The sequence below is a fragment of the Biomphalaria glabrata genome, chromosome 6, assembly GCF_947242115.1.
Source record: "Biomphalaria glabrata chromosome 6, xgBioGlab47.1, whole genome shotgun sequence".
NCBI lineage: Eukaryota > Metazoa > Mollusca > Gastropoda > Planorbidae > Biomphalaria > Biomphalaria glabrata.
This window is the reverse complement of record NC_074716.1, coordinates 26,710,094-26,725,560: the sequence shown is the minus strand read 5'-3', so window position 1 is coordinate 26,725,560 and position 15,467 is coordinate 26,710,094. Positions and strand designations below refer to the sequence as shown.

The 15,467-nt window shown below is 33.3% G+C and overlaps 3 long non-coding RNA genes across 4 annotated transcripts; 2 read left to right on the top strand and 1 right to left on the bottom strand.

The window, feature by feature from the left end:
- Window position 1: 1 nt before the first annotated feature.
- LOC106070599 (uncharacterized) lies at window positions 2-3,339 on the top strand. Its single transcript, XR_001218269.2, has 2 exons — window positions 2-164; window positions 2,838-3,339. It is a non-coding gene; the product is annotated as an uncharacterized LOC106070599 (long non-coding RNA).
- Window positions 3,340-6,465: 3,126 nt separating this feature from the next.
- On the top strand, window positions 6,466-11,130 carry LOC129926986 (uncharacterized). Its single transcript, XR_008778696.1, has 2 exons — window positions 6,466-10,319; window positions 10,649-11,130. It is a non-coding gene; the product is annotated as an uncharacterized LOC129926986 (long non-coding RNA).
- A 166-nt stretch (window positions 11,131-11,296) lies between these two features.
- On the bottom strand, window positions 11,297-14,988 carry LOC129926985 (uncharacterized). 2 transcript variants are annotated; one of them, XR_008778695.1, is made up of 4 exons: window positions 14,931-14,988; window positions 13,008-13,198; window positions 12,415-12,531; window positions 11,297-11,565 (listed from the first exon to the last, which is right to left on the bottom strand). It is a non-coding gene; the product is annotated as an uncharacterized LOC129926985 (long non-coding RNA). The 2 variants fall into 2 exon arrangements; XR_008778694.1 differs by lacking the exon at window positions 14,931-14,988 and having other exon boundaries at window positions 13,008-13,547.
- Between the last annotated feature and the right edge of the window lie 479 nt (window positions 14,989-15,467).

Below are 15,467 nucleotides of genomic sequence, written 5' to 3'. Positions count from 1 at the left end.
AGAAAATGCTAGAGTACTAGCATACTAACTTCCTCTTAGATGTCAGACCGATCGTCATTTGTTTGTTGTCTATCCTACTTAGTAGACTAGACTCTAGTAGGCTACTAGGATAGATCTAGAAAAGTAGTAGACTATGTTCTAGACTAGACCTCCATTTGATAATTGTAACTTTGACTGTTAATTATTATTATTTATTATTTTAGACTATATTAATTATAATATATTATTATAATAATAATTTTATATAAATATATAGAATATATACTGTCTATTAACTTAAGTATTAAGTGACTAAGTCGTCTAAGTCTAATAAACTCTAATTCTAATACTCAGATGTAGATCTATAATCTTATCTTATATAATACATACGTTACTTCAAAAAAGAAGATGATTACGTCCTACGCGTCATGCATTTAGTCATGCATAAATAATCTACACTATTACTTAAACGTAAATTATTAGTAGTTACTAGACCTAGTGACCTCTAGTAGTAGATTAGATTCTGGGACTACTCATGACTACTGTAACTGTGGTTGTCTAGAGTCTCTACTACTAGATATATCATCTAGTAGATCATCTCTAGAGCTGATTCTAGCTCTGGATGGCTGCCTGGTCGTGCGGTTTGCGCGCTGGACTGTCGTTCGGATTTGTCGAGGGTTCAAACCCTGCCCGCTCCCATCCCCCGTCGTCCTGCGGGAGGTTTGGACTAGGAAGTAAACTATCTTCAACTCTGAAGGAACATGACATCCGAAATATGTAAAACATTTTACAAACAAACATTTTAGCTATAGGCCTACTATTATTCTATAAAGTAGACAATTTTTAATGACTAAATCTAATTTAGTGTCTAGAATATTTCTAGTTCTATATCTAGATTCGAATTCAGAAATTGCCTGGTGACCAGACCTTTGATTAAGCTTTAATCTACATCAACATCAGAATGACTTTTTCTTCTTTTTTAGGTTACTCTACTGACATCGAGATTACTATATGTAATGATCTAAGATCTATAATCTACTCTAGGTCTAGTAGACAATGTAGAAATATTATATAAGAAAAATAAGATATATATATATTTATATATACATTTTTTTATATACAAGCTTGATAACATCTTTGTAGATCTAGATTTCTTAAGATATAAATCAAGATTTAGTAGACTTGATTATATTATAAAAATTAATAAATCTCCTTCTTCACTAGTACCATTAATCATTAAAGCATGGAATTGGTTACCTGAATCAGTCGGGAAAACCAACGACTTTAAAATAGTTTAAAGTCACTAATTAACATACATATAATATATTGGATGTATATATATATTATATCTAAAATCTAATTATTTTTTCTTTTGATGTAATGACTTTAATTTATAAAATAAGATTTAGATAGGGTATGTAGGTCTAAATCTAGACTTAAATCTACTTTATACTTGAACGTTATTGTTCTATTTCGTTTAGATATCTAGATATATATAATCAGTGCTTTTTTTTTTGGTAAAAAAAGAAAAATAGGTACCATACTCAGTGATTAGGTGCCAGCACTCGGTGATGAATAGCCTAACTTTTAGCTACTAATATATTAATAACAAACGTTAAAATCCAAGAAAAGCAGTAATTTTTTTTCCCACACTGAAAAAGGTGCGGTACGCCATACCGGTGCATACTGTCACAAAAAAAAAGCCCTGTACAGGTATCTAATATTGAATTGTAATAAGATCTTTACTAGATCTAAATAGAACATCTTTAGATAAATATCTATTGAATATATGTACATTTTTATATTAAGATTCCCGTTGTGTTCTGCCCATGCTCTTGTTTCTTAGGATTTACCTCTTTTTTTTTAAGTCGTTGCATCTATAACACAAAGTTTTTAGGGTCTAAGATGATTAAAAAGATGAAAAAATATTAATGTGCACTTGGCTGATATCATTTGATTAGATTAAAGCTAAATCTTTCAATCAACTGTGCCTATTTCAGTCCATGATAATTTTGATCATAGGTAATTTAAAGTAAGGCTTACTTTACCGTTACTCTGAAAATAAATTATATCTAGATTGAGAAAACAGTATAGATGAAAGACCAATAGTAATAATTTAGCAGTAATATATATTTATATATTATATTTTATACAATGCAAGCAATACTTTAAGAAAGAATATCTATATTTTATGTTCTACTTGTCTGTAGTCTATAAAATATGTCAATGGTTTTTCCTGTCTGTATTGGGCAACCATTCCATGCTCTCATAGCTTTTATTTAGGGAAGAAAGAGCACTTTTATATACCGGTACATTTGTTTTAGCATATGGAATAAAAATGTGCCTTTGTTTGTTTCTAAGTAATGGTATGTTATTGTTATTGGGTTGTAACAAAGTGTTTTGTGATTGTACGTTATTATTATATAGTTTAGTATATAGTTATGTATTATTGCTACCTTACTGTCTAAGATTTTTGCTATTTCTGAGTTTAGTTATTTTGCTATTTTTATAAGTAATTTTAACTATTCATTTGTTTTAAACTTAGTAGCTATTTCTGTGTCTATTTTGTTTTCTTCAGTTGAAGAAAATAACATGTTAATTTTATGTTCTTAGTTGATTTTTAAACACATCTTCTAATAAACCATAATGCTTTGCTTGATTTCAAAATTGTTTCTTTAATACCGTATGGGATTCCATGGTGCAGTAACTCCTTATCAGAGACAGGTGAAATGTCTTTCTTGTGCCCCATTGTCAGTTAATTGATTCTTTACTTTACCTACATGTATTGCACTTGTATCAGCTACAAGTTTATTTTAGAAGTTTCTGAATCTTTTTTTTTTTTTTTTTTTTTTTTTTAGAAATCATTATGATGTCCTTGTTCAGACATCCTCCAAGATGGCAGGAAATGGATGTGTAAATAGTTTAAACTCAAGACTACTATAATGACAGTTCAAAGAACGTATTTGAAAAAAAAAAAAATTAACGAAAATCTATCTGCTACTGGTATTCAAATTGCCAAATAAGCTTAATTTAGTATATTTTTAATCATCCCCACCCCCCATCCATTTTAATTATGTACAGTACCAGTACCTCCTGTAATATTTACCTGATTTAACTGTTAACGTCTGCATGGCAAGTTAAAATGTAAATTGAAAACATTTAGATTTACAAAAGAATGTGATAATTTAAGTGTTTCAGGTTCTGGTTGCTGAAATTTTCTGTAGGGGCAAAAGCATTGGTTGGTTATGCAGCTTGAAATAGCCTCACAAAGTCACAAGACAGGATTAAAAAAAAAAAAAACAGCAACTTTGAAAATTGGTTGTTGATTAAATAAATTATTACCTTACTTTAGAATATTTTGTGTATATTTTTTAAAAATGAATCATGGTTATTTTGATTTTTGTACAGTCTCTCTCCATTTTCTACTCTGTTCTCAATGCATATCATTGATTGAATGGGGGAGGAATTAAATGTTTCAAGTGAATTTTTGTTGACTTTATGGTCAAAACCTTTGGCATTCAACCATTTTATACCTCACCACTGGAGCCCTGTTCCCAATGGTCATAACTACAGTCAGGGCTGGTCATACAAATTGTGGGGCCTTATGCGAAACAGATTGCGCAGGGCCTAATTGGATAAGGATAATAAAATTGAGATTTTTTGTTAGAAAATAAGTTAATTTTTCTACTTTATTCTTACTTTACTAAGTGCAAAATCACAATCCAATTTACTTGAGCCATCTACAATAGAAGGTAGTTTTCCCCAACAAAAAGCTGTTAAACATTCAGATCTGCCTTTTAGATTTACTATCAACTAGCAAAATATCACTAATGATTTTTAAGAGATCGAGATAGATTTAGATCTATATTTATATGCCAATGACTATTACATTTTACAAGTACATTTTATTAAATGAAAGCTGAAAATGCTTTTTTTTTTTTTTTACCGCGAGTAGGATTGGCGTTTTCCATTTTGAATGACACCCCAAAATGAAAATTTTGACATTTTTATGAGTTTTCAGGATATTTTAATAAGTTCATGAGATTTTCATGACTTTTTTTTCATATACTTTGCAATTTCAGGAGATTTCCAGGAGCTCCTGGAAAATCAGGACGCCGCGGGAACCATATTTATAAGAAGTTAAAATGGTTTAATTTAATAATTTAGAACTAGAGTTGGCGCAGGCCTACGATAGTGCGGGACTCACTGCGGCCACATAGGCTCCAGTGCACTAAGGCCGGCCCTGACTATGAGTATATTACTTTATAACAGACTCTTAGTAAGAATAGTATACTACAGGTATCCCTGTATAAAATAATAATAATGGAAATGTCTTCCAGTACAAAGATTAAGAACGTGTGCAGTGTTTCACATGGCCATGCAAACCCTGTTGCGACATGCATATTTTTCCACATCTTATACAAACAAAGCTGTTGTCTGCTGGGGAACTATCCAATTTTCCTTTAAGTCTTCTGCACCTGTCTTCTACAAGTTTTGGGGGGGTTTTTTTTGCACCTCAAATGTGTGTCCCACAGTGCTCTCCAACTGTCTCTTTAATAGGCCATCTGCTGCTGACTACTATCCTCTATTCAAGTGAAGAGAAAGTTGTGCCTGAGTTGATCTTTATAGCGCGTACCTCTGTTACACGTCCTCCTTTAATTTTGCCAATCTTGGCATGCAGTCGTCCACCATGCAGGACAAGTATCTGACCCATTACAGCTGTCAAATAGTAAGAAGTGCTTCTATACTTTCCACACCAACCTCCAGCAGAAAAATGGTTATTTGTGAGGTTATTCTGCCAACTATGCCCATTATGGAACTGAGGCACTTTTGATTGAAGTGTTCTCGGAGCCCTATAAAATTACCTGTTATAAAGCAGTCCAGCAGCTGGAACTCTAAAATTGCCTTAATAGCCAATGTCATAGAAAAGCTACTAATTTGGAAGGTAAACTATGAAACAGTCGTCTCATGTGGTAGTTGCTATGTTGTTTACGTTACAATTTAGTGATGCCAGCATTAAAAAGCAAAAAAAAAAACATAATTATAATTTCATCGTTAGGGACATAAAAAAAAAACAAAAGGCAGGCCCCGAATAAGATGGATTGATGATGTGGAAGCAGATCTACATCAGCTTGGGGTTAGGGCGTGGAGACGAAAGGCCCAGGAGAGATCTGAATGGAAGGATGTGTTGAAGCAGGCCAGAGCCCTCCATGGGCTTAAATTATCCCTATGCTTTTAAATCTACCATTACATGTCAACACTAGTTCATGAGTTGAACGGCTCATTTAACACTGAAAGTCATGTTGCTGATGCTTCTCTAGCGCTTTGTCTTGCTACCTTCTACGTTGCTACGTACCGATACTATTCAGTGTTAGGTAATAAATTATGGCTTTTATATAGCGCTACTCTCATACTTATAGCACGCTTTGGTCCAATCTCAGTTGTGGACCAGTGGGGAGGGAGAAAGTTTTTTTCCGTTCTGCCTTCAGGCAGATCAGTAAACACAACTTTGCCCGAGTCGGGTGTCGAACCTCGAGCCCCCTTCATAGGTAGCTAAGCCAAGTTCAAGCGCACTTAGCCTCTTGTCCACGCTTCCCATGAAAGTGCAGTCATGAAAGCTTTATTTAAAACTGTTCAATCTATTGGTCAATATTGGCTAGATTACCGCGATTTTATGGCTTTATACAATTTAAGTGGGATTGGCAAACTTTGTCACTTGGTACCGGTAGGCCGCACTTTGCTTAGAATTTCAACATGGTACCGGATTCTTTTGATTGCATTGGCAGGTGCGGGTGAGCAGCTTGCTTTTTGATTTTGTCTTAGCACCAAGCCCAAGCACCAAGTGGTGCGGCAAGCTGTGGCGGGAAACAAGTACATACATCTTTAAAATGATTCTAAAAAAAATCAAGGCACAATCAGAAATGTATTCTTTGTTAAATGTGTTTTTCAACGAACTGGCTGTCGTAATTATTTGTACGGTACCACATATATATATATATATGTATATCATGGGCGTAGCCAAAGAAGGGGGTTGGGGTTCAACCCACCCCGCCCTCGCAGGGGGGGGGGGATAGGAATTAAGTGACAGATTTTTTGCTTTGATTTTGTTTATTTTAGGTGAGATTTTAATACTAAACCATCTCTTGCCCAAGCACAGCCAAGCGTTTTTGAGTTTAAAACCCCCTACCAGGAGGATTTGAGTTTAAAACCCCCTACCGGGGATTTTTGCAGTAAAATCCCCCTCTTCTATAAAAAAAAATGCAAACGACAATCCCCAAATTCCAAGAGCACAGTTAAGGAAGATTTTGATTTTAAACCTCCCTCCAAAATTCACGATAAACCCCATTTTCAATATAAAAAAAGCAAATTACACACTCAAAATTCTATGAGCGTAGCCAAAGGGGTTTTGAGTTTACCCCCCCCCCCCCCCCAAATCTTCAGTAGGGTTAGAAGCTAAAAAAAAAATACCTCTTCAATGTTAAAAAAAAAAGCAAATTACGCACTCAAAATGTTATAAGGGTAGCTAAATGGGTTTTGACTCAGTTTTGAGTTTAAGCCCCCCTTCAGCGGGGTTTGAAGGTAAAAAAAAATACTTCTTTAATATTAAAAAGAAAGCAAATTATACACTCAAAATTGTGTAGTCAGTGTTTTGAGTTTTAATTTAACTCCCCTCCAGTGAAGTTTAAAGCTAAAAAATACCTTTTCAATAAAATAAACAACAACAAATTGCACACTCTAAAATCTATGAGCGTAGCCAAAGGAGTTTTGAGTTTAAACCCCCTTTTCAGAGGGGATTGATGCTAAAAAATATCTCTTCAATATAAAAAAAAAAAGCAAATTACACTAAAAATTTTTGAGCGTAGCCAAGCCGATTGGGGGTTTTGAGTTTAAACCACTCTCCTACAGATGGCTTTTTTGTTCTTTTCAAGTTTAAAACCCCTCCAGATGGTTTTGAGTTTAAAATCCCCTTACAGAGCGTTTTGAGGTGGAAAACCGCTATCTTCAATATTATTCTAAAGCAAACTAGTTACCAAATGCTATGACCGTAGCTAAATGGGGTTTTGAATTAAAAAAAACCGAAGAACTAAGTCCTGAGATTTTTTAGTTTAAAACCCCAACAGATGATTTTGATGATAAAACTTCCCTTTTCGATATAAAATCTAAAGCAAACTACAGTCACCTAATTCCAAGAGCGTATTCAAGAGAGGTTACACATTTCTACCAGTGGCGGGGCTCAGTGGCGGACTGGGTATCAAAATCGGCCCACAAATGACATGTCATATATTTTCGGTGGTGGGATTTTTTTTTACCCCACTCCGCAATTTATATTTATGTATGTGTGTATATGTAATTAATCTTCATTGCATTCTGATCTTTCATTCTTTCAAACGTTTTTTCTACCCTAGAATACTCTCTTCCTATAGCCTAATTAGTGGAAAGACAGTACACACTGCCAAAGGGCAGCTATATATAGGGTGTCCGGGGGAGCGCTGTGAGCATTATTTCAGTTATTTTAAGCTTTAAAAATGCATATTCTGAGGTATCTACAGTGTATCTACAATTAGCCCGCTACTCTTCCGCTAAAGAAAAAAAATCAAAAACTAAATCTGCTATTCAGTGGAGTTCAGCGACTTGTAGACAAAGGCTTTAGTTTTTGTATTGGAGGGGGAAGGGAAACCACAAAACCCCTTTTGGCTACACTCAAGAAATTTGGTGCTGTAGTTTGCCTAAGTTGGCTGCACTGGGGCAATAAGTAAAGTTTCCCTTTCAAACAATGAGGTATGAGGCAAGTGATGGTTTGAAGACCCTCCCCTGCCGGCTACGCCCATGTGTTATATTATAGGTGTAAGCCTAATTCTCTATAAAATATATAAAGTTTGATAACGCATCGAAAACTGGATGTATGCATTCGTAGGACTACATAATGTATTCTATTTATACATGTATGTAGTCTGAAAACTATAAACAATAGGTAGGCCTACAATAGCAGCCTAATGAGTTTGAAGCTTTTTAGTATTACTTATAGATTACAGACCTTTCCTTTAAAAAAATAAGATTGTTAAGTCTTACGCATTTCATTTGTCAATCTAGTCATGCATGTTGATCTGTGACTTAAAATATGCTAAATCATTAGTTTTCCTGGCTGACTCAATCAACCCATTCCATTAAAAGATAAGAGAAAGCAGAACGGTTAGAGAGGCACTTACGTTAATGTGAAAAGCTCTTGCTTCTTCCTAGTACTTTCTCAAAAAACGCGGTTTGTATATGAATATACCATGACCCATTATTTAAAATATAAATCGCCTTTCATTAAATATCGGATGTGACAGCGCTATATACATTATTGTAATAATTTTCATCATCAATGACTTCATACCATAGACTATATATTACATGGACTGCCAACTCTACGCACTAAGCCTATATTTTTCAATAAACAAGTCCCGTTCACGGAGGCGTCCTTGGTTGCGTGGTAAATTGACTTCCGGTAGATTTTTTTTTACGTATAAAGAAACCATTCCCGAATATTTTAGATCACCACTTTTACAGCAAATCATGAATGGAAACTGAATTGTTAAAGAAGATGTGACAGAGGTAAGTGTGCACAAATCAATTTCTGACTTAGATCTATAACTGTAAAGCTTTATAGCTGATTTTCTTAGCCAATATAGACTAATTAGCCAAGTCTGTATTTCGTGTATTTTCTTGTTTACGACATTGATTGAATTGAGGTTCTTGTGAGAGCATAGCCTATATATATATAAACCAAATAGTAAGACTTATTTAGAAGGATAACCCGGTAAATTTAGATCTATATGCTCTTACTATAATAGGCTAAAATGACCTTTCGTTTATAAGTTGTAAAAAAGTCCTATATTATGTGTAGGCCTAAAGTAAAAGTAATAAGTCTAGATGTAAAGTTTTCTCCGAGTTGAAAAATGTAAGAAAAGTATGTTTGGCATTTAGATGCTGTCGTTGATAAAATAGAAAAAGTAGGTGATGTTTTATGGCAAGTTATTATAACGCAGGACAGGCCACTGTCCTGTTGCCTCATGTTTCTCACGGCTATGGCCAAATTTCGAATCCTGGTGCCCCCGTGCCTCATTTTCTGTTTGACTGCCCCAGACTTGCTGATCTCCGTCTCAACAGGTCAGAACCAAAAATTCTCGATCTGTATGGTGACATGTATGCACTACGCAATACAGCAGGGTTTCTGTCCAGGGCTTTTGCAAGAGAAGATTTGAGCCTCTCAAGCCCTCACTCAAATGGAGTTTGATGATGTTGACTTTTTATGCCCTTTTTTCTGTCTTGGTGAGAGTTATTGTAAGACTGAACTATTGACCTGCAGCTGTCGAAGTATTGATTAGCCTTTGTAATAATTACTGCGAAAGGTAGTGAGAGCAGCATCGTCGTCAAACATCAGTTCCCTAATCAGGTTATGTAGTTTCCTCGTTTTGGTCAAGCCAGTTTAAGAAGCCTTCCATCCGATCTACTGTGGATATATAGGGCCTACTCCATCTTCCAAGGCGCTATGAGAGTGCAGACGAAACAATTCCGAATAGTGTTGATGGCCAAAACCCATCCTTGTTTTACCCTGCTCTTGATAGATAATCATCATCATCATCACTCCTTTGAGTTCCTCATGGAACATAGGGCCTCGACAAAAACACGCCACTTTCCACGGTCTCTTGCTAGCTTTTTGATGGTGTCCCAGCTCTTCCCGGTCTTCTCTGCTTCTTCAAGTACACTGCGTCGCCATGTTCTTTTTGGTCTTCCTCTGCGTCTTGTTCCCTGGGGGTTCCACTCTAAGGCCTGCCTAGCTCTGTTGCTGGTATCTTTTCTAAGGGTGTGACCAATCCATCTCCACTTCCTCTCTGAGATCTGCACTTCTATATTTTTCTGTCCACTCATCTCCCACAGTTTGGTGTTTTCTACTTTGTCATACCAGTGTATTTTTAGGATATTTCTCAGGCATCTGTTGATGAAGGTCTGTATTTTTTTTTTTGATAGATAATACCGGTACCTAAAAGTCTTAGAGGAAGAACTGTCAAACTTAACAGTTCATATCATGTGAAGCTAACAGTAGTTTCAATAGCTTATTTGGACAGACAATTTTCACTAGTAAAAACCACTTCTGCTTAGTGTGAGCATATTGCTAAATGAAGTTCATATTTCTATTACTTTCTACTCAAGTCACCCAAGAGAAATTTTATTTAAAGCGAAAACTTTTTATAATGCATTTTTCGTTGTTTTGTTTTTTTTTTACTTAAGGAGCATACTACTTCCACAAACCTGATTTGATTGTCACTAACTTTCAAATTGAAAGGGATCTACTACAAGTGAGATTTTTTCTTACTTTCTCCAATAACATTGTGTTATCAATACATGTATCACTTTAAATTACTTGTAATTGTGAAATAATAGGTAAAAAATCTCCTTAAGTACATGTTATATTTAATCCTATGCATAAAATTTATTTACATAAAAAAAAATTATTAAAGCAGGCCTAATTGTAGAGAAAAAATTATTTCTTGTGATTGCATTGAAATCAACTTTAAAGATGCTGTCCATTGTTGTAACATAAACTAGTCTTACATTTTTTAATTAGCAAATATATATATATATAACATGTCTAAACTAGTTTGAATTTCTTTTCTTTTTTTCTGAGCTGCTCATGAATTTCGAGATTTTACAGCTAATAGAGGAACAAATTTTATCTGCTTCCACTTAGCCAAACAACATGGAAATATGCTATTGTAATGAGTAGAAGATATTTGTCATTTAGAGTATCATGCAACAGCTAATTATCAGTCCACACATTTCAAGATGAGGAAAAGAACAGTATAAGCTACATTCATTGATGCATTATTTATACAAAAATGTATAGTCAACCCAGTCATCACTCCATTTTTTTATGAAGCCAGTTACAGTTACCATGAAGGGATGAAATTTCAGATAATATTCTGTTTATTTCATGAAATGAGAATAGACCTACATCAGAAATTGAAATGGTCATCTTCAGTATTTAATGTTTCATCTAAAAATGATAATTATATTAATACATATTTGATGTACAAACAAATGAAAACCATTCAAACACTTTTTTTTTGTGAAGTATAGATGATTAAACTTGTAAGTGTCTGAACAATACTACATCAACATTAACTTATTATTATAGACTTTTTACAGGAATGTATCTTAAGCTGGACTGAAAGAGAAAGTTGCTATAATTTAAATAATAAAATTTAATAGTTTGAACATGTAACTAAAAATTGAATAATGCTAACATTTATTGACAAGTGAATATTGGTAATGATGTGCTTTCTATTTTAATAAGTCAATAATATTAGTAAGAACAATATTATCTTCACTTTCTTAATATTATAAACACAATATTTCCTGAAAAGATTTTTTTAACTTATAGAAATAATGCTCAAGTCTTCAGAAATGGTAGTTTTCAGAATCATCAAATCAAGGACAACATAGTATTCATGAACTTCCAGCTATCAGCAAGCTCCTAGTAGGTATTATGGAGCACATTCTCCTTCAACTCAGAGGATCACAGGCACTGGACAAATTCTAGTACTGTTGATGGAATAGAAACAACATACATTAAATTCATAACAAGTCACCAATTCAATCTTAGTTTCATATAGTACCAAACTTCCATATGTTCAAGTCCTTTACGGATAAAATCAATTCTGAAAACATCTAACAAAACAGTTCCTTAAAAAGTATATTAGGAGCATAGTAAAGTATATTAGAGGTTTTACACAAAAAATGCTATGGGAACATATTATGAAACTAAAATATTACAAAAAAAAAGGAATAGTATAATAATAACAATATTTAATCTTTGACATTATATTCAGTAATATTATGAAAATTTAATGAATGATTAAATGCACTTGAAAGTGAAGGGAACAGATTTTTAAAAAAATTCAGGAAATTTTCTGCACAAGCATGCTGAGGTAACCCAAATAAAGAGAGTCATTGAATATTGTACTGAGAGTTTGAAACATAATTTTTTACTGCATACATTAAATTATAAACATATCTTTGCAAATTTAAAGGGAGAATTTGAAGACAACTTTTATTCTTTTTGCACTAAGATAAAAGTATTAAATTTTAAGCTGCCCTACTTACTGGAAGGAGGCCTGGTGGCTTAGCAGTAAAGCGCTTGGCTTCCGAACCGGGGACTGGGGTTCAAATCCTGGTAAAGACTGGAATTTTTAATTTGAGTCTGAGTCCACTCAGCTCTAATGGGTACCTGACATTAGTTGGGGAAAGTAATGGCGGTTGGTCACTGTGATGGCCACATGACACCCTCGTTAACCGTAGGCAACAGAATGGTCAGAAACAGATGATCTTTACATCATCTGCCCTATCGATCACAAGGTCTGAAAGGGAAACTTTACTTTTTTTTTTACTTACTGGAAGTTTCGTAGGAAGAGTTTCTGGCATAACAAGTGAGTTTTGTGGCATTCATCCTATTGATAAACTCTTAGAAATAAGAAAGCATCATTTCTTCTTGAAATATAGGGCCTACATCTGCAAAAAAGAAAAGAACAATTGCTTTTAATGTGAGCAATAATAAAATTCTAATTAAATTTAAAAAATCTCCAAAATATTTATAGTGACTTAGTTCAAAGAATTATGTAAAGACTTTCTTTAAGCATTTTCTCAACTCATCTGACATCCTTTTCCACCAAGATAACTGGTTAATCTGTACTTCTAATTGAGAATTGTTGCATAAATATTTAATTCTTATGCAAGAAAGTATAATTTGAAGGAAAACACCTTAGATAACAAAAGAGTGGTATTGGCCTGCATGAGAAAATTATCACTTTAGAAATACCCTGCACAGGCTGGAGGGAATATAATATGTTTTATTTACAACATAACAACAATATTGTGTAAATATTCACCTATAAGTTAGCTTTAAATAAAATAGCACATGGATTCTTACAATTAAAATAGACTTACATAACGTTTAAAAATAAATGATTAATTACTTAAAAACTTACTGTTAAATGTATTTATACAGCTTCTGGCACTGTGTGAAAACTCCTTTGAAAACAATAAGAGCATATTGTGGCAGTATCTGGGTAAATACTTGAATCCACACATTGAATGGTAGCAATTAGAGCCCTTTGGGTACCATTCAACATCCTTTGTGTACTTCTTTGGTAGTTAAGAGAAAAGTTAAGATCTAGATCTACAGTGAATAAATAGCACAATTTGGTACCTATTGCCTACTAGAATATGTGAGAATAATGAAAAACGAAAATAGAACCCATTAGAATGTCTAGTCCAATCTAGTACAGTTGTTTATATCTAGGCAAGATATGAGTTGTGATCAAAAGAGCTAGATCTAGTACATGAGTAGGGCCTATGTTAATGGGCATGGCTGTAGATAGTAGTATTGCTCATCAGAAACATTAAATCTGTAGTGTATAAATCACAAATGGGAATAGATCTAGATACAGATTCTAGATCTTATAACTTTGTCTTTATTATAAGTATAAGAGTCTAGGTCTATTATTATCATATAAAATAAAGATATAAACTAAATATAGATTAGAGTCGTTAGTAAAGATAAAGTAGATCTTCAAATAGTTTAAAGAACGATCTGTGAGCCAAGCACTTCAATTCATGATTCACATATGAAGAGGTTAAGGGCAAGGCGCCTATGGGCTAAGTAAGACGAAGTTTAACTTAAGTTAACAAGTCAGGAAGTCAGATTAAAATTAATCATCATGATCAAGGTAAAACGAAGCAGAACATCTAGACTTGAAATTATCCTAGATCTAGTCTAGAGTCAACTAGAGCTAGATTCTATATAATAATATAGGGGGCCTATATAGATTCTATATCTTCGTTCTCTGGGTTTATCAGACACACACAGATGATGAATCTAGAGACTCGACGTTCATAATATTTTTAGTCATAATTTTGTTAAGAGTACTATAGGCATAGCCAGATTTTTTATAAAAACAAATTATTATTTTACAAACTTAAAAATGGGCATTTACATAATTAGTGTTCTATTATATATATATATATAGTAGTGTGTTGTGTGTAAGTTCGTATTTGTAGATACAGTTTATAGCCATAGGTCACTACATCTGGGTGAAAGTCTACATGTTTATGTGTACAATCACTTTCTAGTGAAGTAGAGCCTAATGATTCTAAAATTTTATTGGGCGAATATATTCTTATCTTATCTTAAAAGAAGATAAAAAGAAGATGATTACGTCCTACGCGTCATGCATTTAGTCATGCATATTAACCAATGACTTAAATTCTTCGAAACAATATCAGATCTTTTTATAGCTTTTAGAAGAATTGGATGTTATTTGGGATTCTAGTTAGTTAAAAAAAAAAACACTAAAAACTTGAAGGCCGAAATTTTTATGCATATTTTTCAGTTAGTCATACATACATCGTTGATTTTTTTTTTATGGTTGATTTTCCATTACTATAGATAAAAATGCACATTATCTTGAAATTAAAATCAAATTGAATAAAAAAAATATTTGTAGATCTGAACAAAAGTTGGTAAAGATGTAAGATTGTAGGCTTATTGACTCACTATGTTGTTATTTTATTTAGACTGACTCATTCACAGACTTAACTTAGGCCTATATCACCCATTATATACAAAATTAATAAATGACACTCTCAGAAATGTATTGACTCTTTCAGTAAATCGCTTATCACATTTAAAATATACATTGTAAAAATAATGATAATAATTATCAAATGTGATGAAAAAAAAAAGAAAAACAAATAATCCAAACTGGCAGCACCAATTAGCAGACAATTAATGTCGTAAACAAGAATACACGAAATACAGGCTTGGCTAATTATCTATATTGGCTAAGAAAATCAGTTACAAAGCTTTATAGTCATAGATCTAAGTCACAAATTGATTTGTGCACACTTACCTCTGTAACATCGTATATGACAATTAAGTTTCCATTTATGATTTGCTGTAAAAGTGATGGTAAAAATATTCGGGAATAGTTTCTTTATATAGTAACAAATTCTACCGGAAGTCAATTTACCACGCAACCAAGGACGCCTCGGTGAATGGAACTTATGCTTAGTTTCCTTAGTGTTGGCAGTCCATGTAATATTAAATATATAGTCTATGCTTCATACTAAGCATAAGTTTGCCATTAATTTTTTGTAAGCCTTAAGTGTAGTATTTTTAGATCAATGTTATTAAAAATAAAAAAAATAATTTTTCTTTTCTAATCGCAGAAAGTATAGAGCTTTATACCCATATTGAGCTGTGAATTGGTTGGGTGATTTGCAATTTCGCGGCTGTGTGTAATGTGTATTTGTTAAAGTTAAGAGTTTACAAACTGGTGCACCCACAACTTTCTAGAACTGAATGTAACAAAAACTAAAGAACTTATAATAGATTTTAGAAAGAAAAAACAAACTATATGTGAACTGCAAATAAACACTACATCTAT